The 9,998-nt window shown below is 40.0% G+C and overlaps 1 protein-coding gene across 2 annotated transcripts in view; it reads left to right on the top strand.

Annotated features, from left to right (window-relative positions):
• Positions 1-9,998, top strand: part of LOC109909598 (integrin beta-1-like) — a 43,216-nt gene continuing 33,218 nt past the window's right edge. The window contains exon 1 of one of the 2 annotated variants that reach the window (XM_031796380.1): positions 1-359. The gene's annotated coding sequence lies outside the window, so the exon portion shown is untranslated. The remainder of the gene's footprint in view (positions 360-9,998) is intronic. The other variant, XM_031796381.1, reaches the window with a different exon arrangement.

The raw sequence follows: 9,998 nt of genomic DNA, 5'->3' as shown, positions 1-9,998 counted from the left end.
GTGGAGGCGGAGCTTAGATTCAGAGGAGAGTCCTGCGGACTAATTTTGAAAATAAAAATAAATTCACGCGGCCAGGGGAATATGCTAAATATATATATATTACATTTGATATATATATATATATATATATATATTACATACGCCAACACTTTTTTTTTACAACTAAACAGCATTTTTCCCTTTCTCAATGAAGTAACTGAATAAGGAGTGACCCGACCGTGACTTTTCGCAGAGGAGAAAGCTGTTACCAACAAAGCAATTGCTGCTGTGTCTACGGTGTTTAGCGGATCACAACGGGGATTTTTAAGAGCATACATTTATTTACGTATGTTGCATCGGAAATAAATCACGCCGATAAGGTAAATATAAATATTTTGATAATTGTATGAATCCTGTTTTTCATCCGTTATTGATTACTCTCCAATAAGTCTAAGAATTTTCCACATGAGTGAAAGACTTTTATGATGGATATTTTAAGGACAGTTCGACATTTACTGGAGGGGTGGTGGTGTCAAAAAAAACACACCCCTGTCTATAGAGGTCTTCCTGGATCCACCTGTACCCTGATACCCGGGACATGAGCGGGTCCAGATCCAGAATGATAAATATTGTCACAGGTCTGGATCTGATATGATTGTCATGGGTTTTGGGTATATCTGACTTGTCCGGAAGGACCCATAAACATTGGAATGCGGCTGCTGCAGTAGAGAGGGAGTAGTGATCGATGGCTCTTTTTGAAAGGCTCTTTTTGGTGAACGTCAAAACCGAATTGCATTTCCGTTGGCTCCCAGATTTGCATACTCCTACCGCTGCTTTTAGGCTCCAAAGTTTTTTCTGCAGATAAATGACAAAATAATTCCTTAAAGAGGGTGAATCCTCACTGCAGAAACATTGAACAGCGGGAAGAGCGTGTCAATCTGGCCCACAGTGATATTTACAGTGTGTAAAAGTAATTTGCATCATCTAATCATTAAAACATTGGAGATTTACATTTTGTTCATGGTTCTATGTAGATTTTTAAGCATTTTGAATAAAGAGCTGTTTGGGATCCAAATGAGCAAGGTCTTCTACGCGAACGAAGCCAAATGTTTCGGATCACCTAAAAGACTCAGAAGGCCCATGGCTAAGAGAGAGCGAGAAAGAAATTGTATCATTTGTGCTACTGCTCTTGCTTTTCAGGAAAGTGGCGCATGTACAGTTGAAGTCGGAAGTTTACATACAGCTTAGCCAAATACATTTAAAATCAGTTTTTCACAATTCCTGACATTTAATCCTAGTAAATATCCCCTGTCAGTTAGGATCACCACTTTATTTTAAGAATGTGCAATGTCAGAATAATAGTAGAGAGAATGATTAATTTCAGCTTTTATTTCTTTCATCACATTCCCAGTGGGTCAGAAGTTTACATACACTCAATTAGTATTTGGTAGCATTGCCTTTAAATTATTTAACTTGGGTCAAACATTTCGAGTAGCCTTCCACAAGCCTCCCACAATAAGTTGGGTGAATTTTGTCCCATCCCTCCTGACAGAGCTGGTGTAACTGAGTCAGGTTTGTAGGCCTCCTTGCTCGTACACGCATTTCCATTTCTGCCCACAAATTCTCTATAGGATTGAGGTCAGGGCTTTGTGATGGCTACTCCAATACCTTGACTTTGTTGTCCTTAAGCCATTTTGCCACAACTTTGGGAGTATGCTTGGGGTCATTGTCCATTTGGAAGACCCATTTGCGACCAAGCTTTAACTTCCTGACTGAGGTCTTGAGATGTTGCTTCAATATATCCACATAATTTTCCACCTCATGATGCCATCTATTTTGTGAAGTGCACCAGTCCCTCCTGCAGCAAAGCACCCCCACAACATGTTGATACCACCCCCGTGCTTCACAGTTGGGATGGTGTTCTTCGGCTTGCAAGCCTCCCCTTTTTTCCTCCAAACATAACGATGGTCATTATGGCCAAACAGTTCTATTTTTGTTTCATCAGACCAGAGGACATTTCTCCAAAAAGTACGATCTTTTTCCCCATGTGCAGTAGTAAACTGTAGTCTTTTTTTTTATGGCGGTTTTGGAGCACTGGCTTCTTACTTGCTGAGTGGCCTTTCAGGTTATGTCAATATAGGACTCGTTTTACTGTGGATATAGATACTTCTGTACCTGTTTCCTCCAGCATCTTCACAAGGTCCGTTACTGTTGTTCTGGGATTGATTTGCACTTTTTGTACCAAAGTACATTAATCTCTAGGAGACACAACGCTTCTCCTTCCTGAGTGGTATGATGGCTGCGTGGTCCCATGGTGCTTATACTTGCGTATTGTTTGTATAGATGAACGTGGTACTTTCAGGCATTTTCAAATTGCTCCCAAGGATGAACCAGACTTGTGGAGGTCTACAATCTTTTTCTGAGGTCTTGGACAATTTCTTTCATGATTTTCCCATGATCTCAAGCAAAGAGGCACTGAGATTGAAGGTAGTCATTGAAATACATCCACAGGTACACCTCCAATTGACTCAAATTATGTCAATTAGCCTATCAGTAGCTTCTAAAGCCATGACATCATTTTCTGGAATTTTCCAAGCTGTTTAAAGGCACAGTCAACTTAGTGTATGTAAACTTCTGACCCACTGGAATTGTGATACAGTGAAATAATCTGTCTGTAAACAATTGTGGGAAAAATGACTTGTGTCATCCACAAAGTAGATGTCCTAACTGACTTGCCAAAACTATAGTTTGTTAACAAGAAATTTGTGGAGTGGTTAAAAAACTAGTTTTAATGACTCCAACCTAAGTGTATGTAAACTTCCGACTTCAACTGTAGCTTGTTGTTGGCCAATCATAAGTCATCAAAGTGGCAGTAGGCTACAGCCGTGTGTGGCAAAAGATAGGAGATATCTAATCAATGGAAGATGGAATTAAAATGATTGAATTAAAAGTTAAAGGAGGAGAGGATAGGTTACAACGAACAAGAGCCAACAGGTAGGCTTCTACTTAATATTCTGAATGGAGTTGTTGTTTGTAAATGTGTAGCACGAGAAAGCACATGAGGCCTCAATTAGCCTAGCTAGCTAGCTTAACTAGCTTCTCTCGGTTTGATACAGTCAGGACAGGTACTACGTTATCATATTGGATGATGAATAACCCAGCTATGGCAGCTATTATTCTACTATAGTGTGAGTCGGCTTGGTTGTTTGCTGTCTCTCCCTCCCTTCTCCATGTCACTTACTCACAGTAGTAGCTGAAAACACAATATTTTGGGTTATGGGAAATATATTTCACAGCGGTTTAGATGGTACAATGAGGGGGTGTGTTGGGGTCATGACCTAAAGATAACATCAGGGCTAGGAGTGTCCCAAAGAACATCTCAGCCTCTCTCTTTCTCTCCCTCTCTCTCTCGCGCTCTTCCACCTGATAAAGTCAATGTCATTTTATTCGATCGCCCACCAATCCCGTCTGCTCACAAACACTGTAGTGTCTGGCTTGCAGACATCAATAGCCCTTTATAATGTCAATATCCAGGGAGAATAGAGATGTGCACAGCAGAAGTCGTCCTCCAGAAGAAGCCATCCATTTATTCTCAGTGAAGATATAATGTGTGTGCGTTTTCAATAACCTTGTAAATACGGGAGTCCGAGTCGAGCTGACTTCTCGGTGTTGCTAGAGTTTAATTAAGGGGATAGAGCTGTGGGAGGGATGAGGGGAAGGAGGGATGAGGAGAAGGGGGTAGGGCTAATTGAGGGAGAAGAGGAGGTGTGTGTGTGTGGTGTGTTAGGAGGTAGGAGACGGTAGGTCGGATACGTTATGTTGGGGAGTTACCAGCTGAATGGATGTGACCTCCAACACCAGATAACAGCGGTTGAAGAGCTGGCTTCTCATCTGATTGACAGGAGGCCCCACCCTGGTCTGTGTCACTCTGTCTGACACAGACCATATGTGTTCTCCTGTCCCTCTGTGGCGGAAGTGATGAATCGGCTGTCACTCAAACACATTGTTTGTACTGAAAGGGGCGATTTGTGTAGAAAACAAGTAGTACAATGACTGCCTGTTACAACCATTATGTTACCCTGACCACACAACAAGGAGTAGTATGAGCCCGTAACAAAGAGAGGCCACAGATGATCACAGTGTGGTTATCAGGTTTTGTTTGTCAGTAAATCACTGTCTGCTCTAACTAGCACATCATGGAATTCCCTAAGGACTTTCCTCAACTGTGTGAGAGTGGAAAAATAAGAGTTTTAGACCTCATCCTGATTATCACAAGATTATTCCAGTCTAATTATGAAATCATCTTGTGCTGATGTTAGGAATCAAATGTGCTCTATTGCAAAGTACAGTACCAGTCAAAAGTTTGGACACACCTACTCATTCCAGGTTTTTCTTTATTTGCACTATTTTCTACATTGTAGAATAATAATGAAGACATCAAAACCTGTGGCGGTCCTCATGAGAGCCAGTTTCACTATTTCCTAGTGTTGATGTCTTCACTATTATTCTACAGTGAGTGGGTGTGTCCAAACGTTTGACTGGTACTGTATATGAATGAGATAACGCTATGTAAACATTATAGTCATTGATTACTGTGTTTAGCACATAGGATTACATATAGTCTTGAATTATAGGATCTCTATGGTCAAGCCTATATCAGATTCAGTTTCGGTCTTTCAAAAGTCTCTGTTGTCGAGGATGGAATTGTCATTCTTTAAGTTGAAATTGTGTTGGGTTTTGGTTAAACCTGCTCAGTAGTTTATATGGAGGTTTGCCCTCCCACTCCCCTCGACCCTCAGACTCAGAGGCACTTTGTGATTTCATGGCAACTCCACATCCAGGTCTAAAAACAGCATCAAAACCACATACAGGAATGGGGTGGTTTAGGCTTTTCAAATTGTGCCCTATTCCCTATGTAGTGCACTGCTTTTGACCGGAGCCCGATAGGAGTGCCATTTGGGATGCAGCCTTAGTTTAGGTGACCTCTGCAATGCTATAAGAGGTTGGTGTTGAAAACGGGACAAACTCCTTATATTGTTGGTAAATAGTAGATTGGGATGATCTGAGGAGGCTGACAATGAAGATCGTTTTTATTAGCAACTGTGAAGACAGCCGGCAAAAGAAAGTAAACAAACACTACCGATCAAAAGTTTGGACACACCTACTCATTCAAGGGTTTTTCTTTATTTTTACTATGTTCTACATTGTAGAATAATAGTGAAGACATCAACTATGAAATAACACATATGGAATCATGGAGTAACCCAAAAAGTGTTAAGCAAATTGAAATCTACTTTATATTTGAGATTCTTCAAAGTAGCCACCTTTTGTTTTGGTGACAGCATTGCACACTCGTGGGATTTTCTCAACCAGCTTCATAAGCTAGTCACCTGGAATGCATTTCAATTAACATGTGTGCCTTGTTAAAAGTTATTGTGAACCCAACTGTGGTTTGTAACTACCATGATTTCCTATTGTAGCCTATTCAATTGTAGACACTTTGTTACCACATTTTGAGTTTGAATCACTTATCAATTCATAATGAAAATTGATATCAATAAAAACACCATAACTATTTGATAGGTTACTATGTGAACTTTCATTATCCTCCCTCATAAAAATAGAAAATATCTGAAAGATACTTTGTTGGTTTTTGGTCATGGAATTTCAAGGCACAAGGCAATGTTTGATCAACTTACAGAATGCAGAAATAATGATGATCCAAAACTAAATGTAACAGTATAGCTTCCCGTCCCTCTCCTCGCCCCAATCTGGGTTCGAACCAGGGACCCTCCTCTTTCCCTAATGTATTTATTTATTTATTTTGCTCCTTTGCACCCCATTATTTCTAGCTCTACTATGCACATTCTTCCACTGCAAATCAACCATTCCAGTGTTTTACTTGTTATACTGTATTTACTTATTTTTTTGCCTTTACCTCCCTTATCTCACCTCACTTGCTCACATTGTATATAGATTTATTTTTCTACTGTATTATTGACTGTATGTTTGGTTTACTCCATGTGTAACTCTGTGTTGTTGTATGTGTCGAACTGCTTTGCTTTGTCTTGGCCAGGTCACAGTTGTAAATGAGAACTTGTTCTCAACTTGCCTACCTGGTTAAATAAAGGTAAAATAAAATATATATGTGTTGATGTTTCTGGTAGATGTTTTCTTAGACTCCTTTTCCATCTGTTTAACCAGGAATCAAAGTCTTAGCTTATTCCAAATTTTTGCGATGTAAAATGGTTCAACAATTTATATATGCCTTCACTTCTCAAAAAAATATAGACTCTTAGCTTCATTTGACACCCAATTTGACATGCTCCTTTTCCATGCTCCTTTTACATTTTACAGGGTCCTTTTCCATGCTCCTTTTACATTTTACAGGGTCCTTTTACATGCTCCTTTTACAGGGTCCTTTTACATTTTACAGGGTCCTTTTACATGCTCCTTTTCCATGCTCCTTTTACATTTTACAGGGTCCTTTTCCATGCTCCTTTTACATTTTACAGGGTCCTTTTACATGCTCCTTTTACAGGGTCCTTTTACATTTTACAGGGTCCTTTTACATGCTCCTTTTCCATGCTCCTTTTACATTTTACAGGGTCCTTTTACATGCTCCTTTTACAGGGTCATTTTACATTTTACAGGGTCATTTTACATTTTACAGGTTCCTTTTACATTTTACAGGTTCCTTTTACATTTTACAGGGTCCTTTTACATTTTACAGGGTCCTTTTACATTTTACAGGGTCCTTTTCCATGCTCCTTTTACATTTTACAGGGTCCTTTTCCATGCTCCTTTTACATTTTACAGGGTCCTTTTACATGCTCCTTTTACAGGGTCCTTTTACATTTTACAGGGTCATTTTACATTTTACAGGTTCCTTTTACATTTTACAGGTTCCTTTTACATTTTACAGGTTCCTTTTACATTTTACAGGGTCCTTTTACATTTTACAGGGTCCTTTTACATTTTACAGGGTCCTTTTACATTTTACAGGTTCCTTTTACATTTTACAGGGTCATTTTACATGCTCCTTTTACAGGGTCCTTTTACAGGGTCCTTTTAGATTTTACAGGGTCCTTTTAGATTTTACAGGGTCCTTTTACATTTTACAGGTTCCTTTTACATTTTACAGGGTCCTTTTACATTTTACAGGGTCCTTTTACATGCTCCTTTTACAGGGTCCTTTTACATTTTACAGGGTCCTTTTACATGCTCCTTTTACAGGGTCCTTTTACATTTTACAGGGTCCTTTTACATTTTACAGGTTCCTTTTACATTTTACAGGGTCATTTTACATTTTACAGGTTCCTTTTACATTTTACAGGTTCCTTTTACATTTTACAGGGTCCTTTTACATTTTACAGGGTCCTTTTACATTTTACAGGGTCCTTTTCCATGCTCCTTTTACATTTTACAGGGTCCTTTTCCATGCTCCTTTTACATTTTACAGGGTCCTTTTACATGCTCCTTTTACAGGGTCCTTTTACATTTTACAGGGTCATTTTACATTTTACAGGTTCCTTTTACATTTTACAGGTTCCTTTTACATTTTACAGGGTCCTTTTACATTTTACAGGGTCCTTTTACATTTTACAGGGTCCTTTTACATTTTACAGGGTCCTTTTACATTTTACAGGTTCCTTTTACATGCTCATTTTACATGCTCCTTTTACAGGGTCCTTTTACAGGGTCCTTTTACATTTTACAGGGTCCTTTTACATTTTACAGGGTCCTTTTACATTTTACAGGTTCCTTTTACATTTTACAGGGTCCTTTTACATTTTACAGGGTCCTTTTACATGCTCCTTTTACAGGGTCCTTTTACATTTTACAGGGTCCTTTTACATGCTCCTTTTACAGGGTCCTTTTACATTTTACAGGGTCCTTTTACATTTTACAGGGTCCTTTTACATTTTACAGGGTCCTTTTACATTTTACAGGTTCCTTTTACATTTTACAGGTTCCTTTTACATTTTACAGGTTCCTTTTACATTTTACAGGGTCCTTTTACATTTTACAGGGTCCTTTTACATTTTACAGGGTCCTTTTACATTTTACAGGTTCCTTTTACATTTTACAGGTTCCTTTTACATTTTACAGGTTCCTTTTACATTTTACATGCTCCTTTTACATTTTACAGGGTCCTTTTACATGGAAATGAATTTATTTCCCCAATGATCCCTGGAGAAAGTAGTGTAGTAATGACTGTTTGCTGCCTGCAGAGATTTCACCCTGCTGTTGGAGGGAGAAATGGAGGCCCTCTTGTTCAAGTGTTGAGCCTGCAACCTAATGCCAATTTTACAGCGTTAACCGGCCTAAAGGTGTCCACAGCTGACCCTATAAAGCTAACGACTGTAGTATTACAAGGCTGATTAGAACACTACTTTAACTTTGCTGTCAGGAGAAAGCCAAGCAGTAAGTCCTCAACCTAGACCTAATAGAGTGAGTTGAGTGTTCAAATGGGCTGCGTTCTATAGGCATAACACTTGTACAAAACAGCTTGACTGTAGACGTCACAATGCACTTAGTGAAGGTATCTTTGCCCTCAAGGGCTCACGTAACACAGAACTTCTGTTATTACTGGTAATAGACAGCTTTAGTAAATGAGTCCGTACCTCAACTGGGAGCACGGTAGTGGGCAGTTAGCAGACTTTCCTACAGCAGGCTGAGGGACCTCGTTAAAGCTCTGAGCGTCGGTTTTGATCCTACTCCAACACCAAGGCTCTGAGAGCCTGATCAGTCACTTCTCACTGTAAATATTTACTTGTTTTAATGGTCGTCTTTTTCGCTGTGATGTTTCTACTAGCTATCCAAGTTATTATCTACTAGTTATCCCAAGTTATTATCTACTAGCTATCCAAGTTATTACCTACTAGCTAAGGATACGCAATGTTTGGTTGTGGTATCTCTGAATATGCTTGTTGCGGTATTGCCGTGTTTTCCCAGACCTTAAATGATTTGGGATGGATAGATTTAAAGGAGCAGGTCAGACACAGTCAATCCACATAGACAGTCATGTGGCGTAACTGGCTCCCCTGGCCTCCCTTCCTCCGGAGGCTCTCTCACCTATAACCCTAAAACATAGCTGTTAACTCTTATGGTGTTGATTACCATAGGAGTCATCTCCCCTGCAGTCTCCATGCAGCTTCCACAGAGGCTGTTGGCTGTGTCTGCTACTCAGCCACTACTGAGGCTTTCTCCTCTCCACCCTAAAGGTTCGTGTGAGTGTGCGTGTGTGTGTACTAGCTTCCCTGGATTGCTACTCTCCTCTCCAGCGTCCACAGAGGCTGGCCTCCCTGCAGTTGTATCTCCACGTTATGCGCCGGCCTTAAAGGGGGATTTGGCCCGTTTCCAGGCAGCACGCCGGCTGGCTTCCTGTGTGATTGAGATGAGCTTCCTGTGTTCCAACAAAGGAAGGGCCAAGTCAGCAAACCAACGCTTAGGGATACGACTCACTGTACTCCTGCCAGACCTGGGTTCAAATACTATTTGAAATCATTTTAAACATGCTTGACTGAGCTTGCCTGGCTTAATTAACCAATAGAATAGTATTTTATTAATTTCAAGTACTATTTCAACCCAGGTCTGACTACCGCTGCTGCTGCCTGTCTGAACTCCAGCTCAGAGAGCAAGCCCATAGGCTTATAGTATTCATCTCTCCTATTTTATCTCTCAGTGCAGCTGAACTCATTAATATCATAGCTCAGCTGTTCATCGGGTGAATCTGGGGTCGTGTGCAACAGGAAATATTTTGTATGGAAGTGATTGGTGGCAGTTAGCTAAGATTCATATTAAATGTCTCTCTCTTCCCCCTTGCCTGAATAATTCTCATAGGACTAGTCTGTGAGACTGTTGATTATTATCTGAGTGTTAACCATGTGGATGAGTCAGAAATAGTTAACACTGTCCTGCTATTTTCAACACAGTGACAGCCATGTTTCACACTCACCCCATATTTGAGAATATATGATATCATGGTTGTGCTTTATACCTGACTCATGAGTAGG

This window comes from Oncorhynchus kisutch, linkage group LG18 (genome assembly GCF_002021735.2).
Source record: "Oncorhynchus kisutch isolate 150728-3 linkage group LG18, Okis_V2, whole genome shotgun sequence".
Classification (NCBI taxonomy): Eukaryota; Metazoa; Chordata; class Actinopteri; order Salmoniformes; family Salmonidae; genus Oncorhynchus; species Oncorhynchus kisutch.
This window is presented reverse-complemented; position numbering and strand designations above follow the sequence as displayed.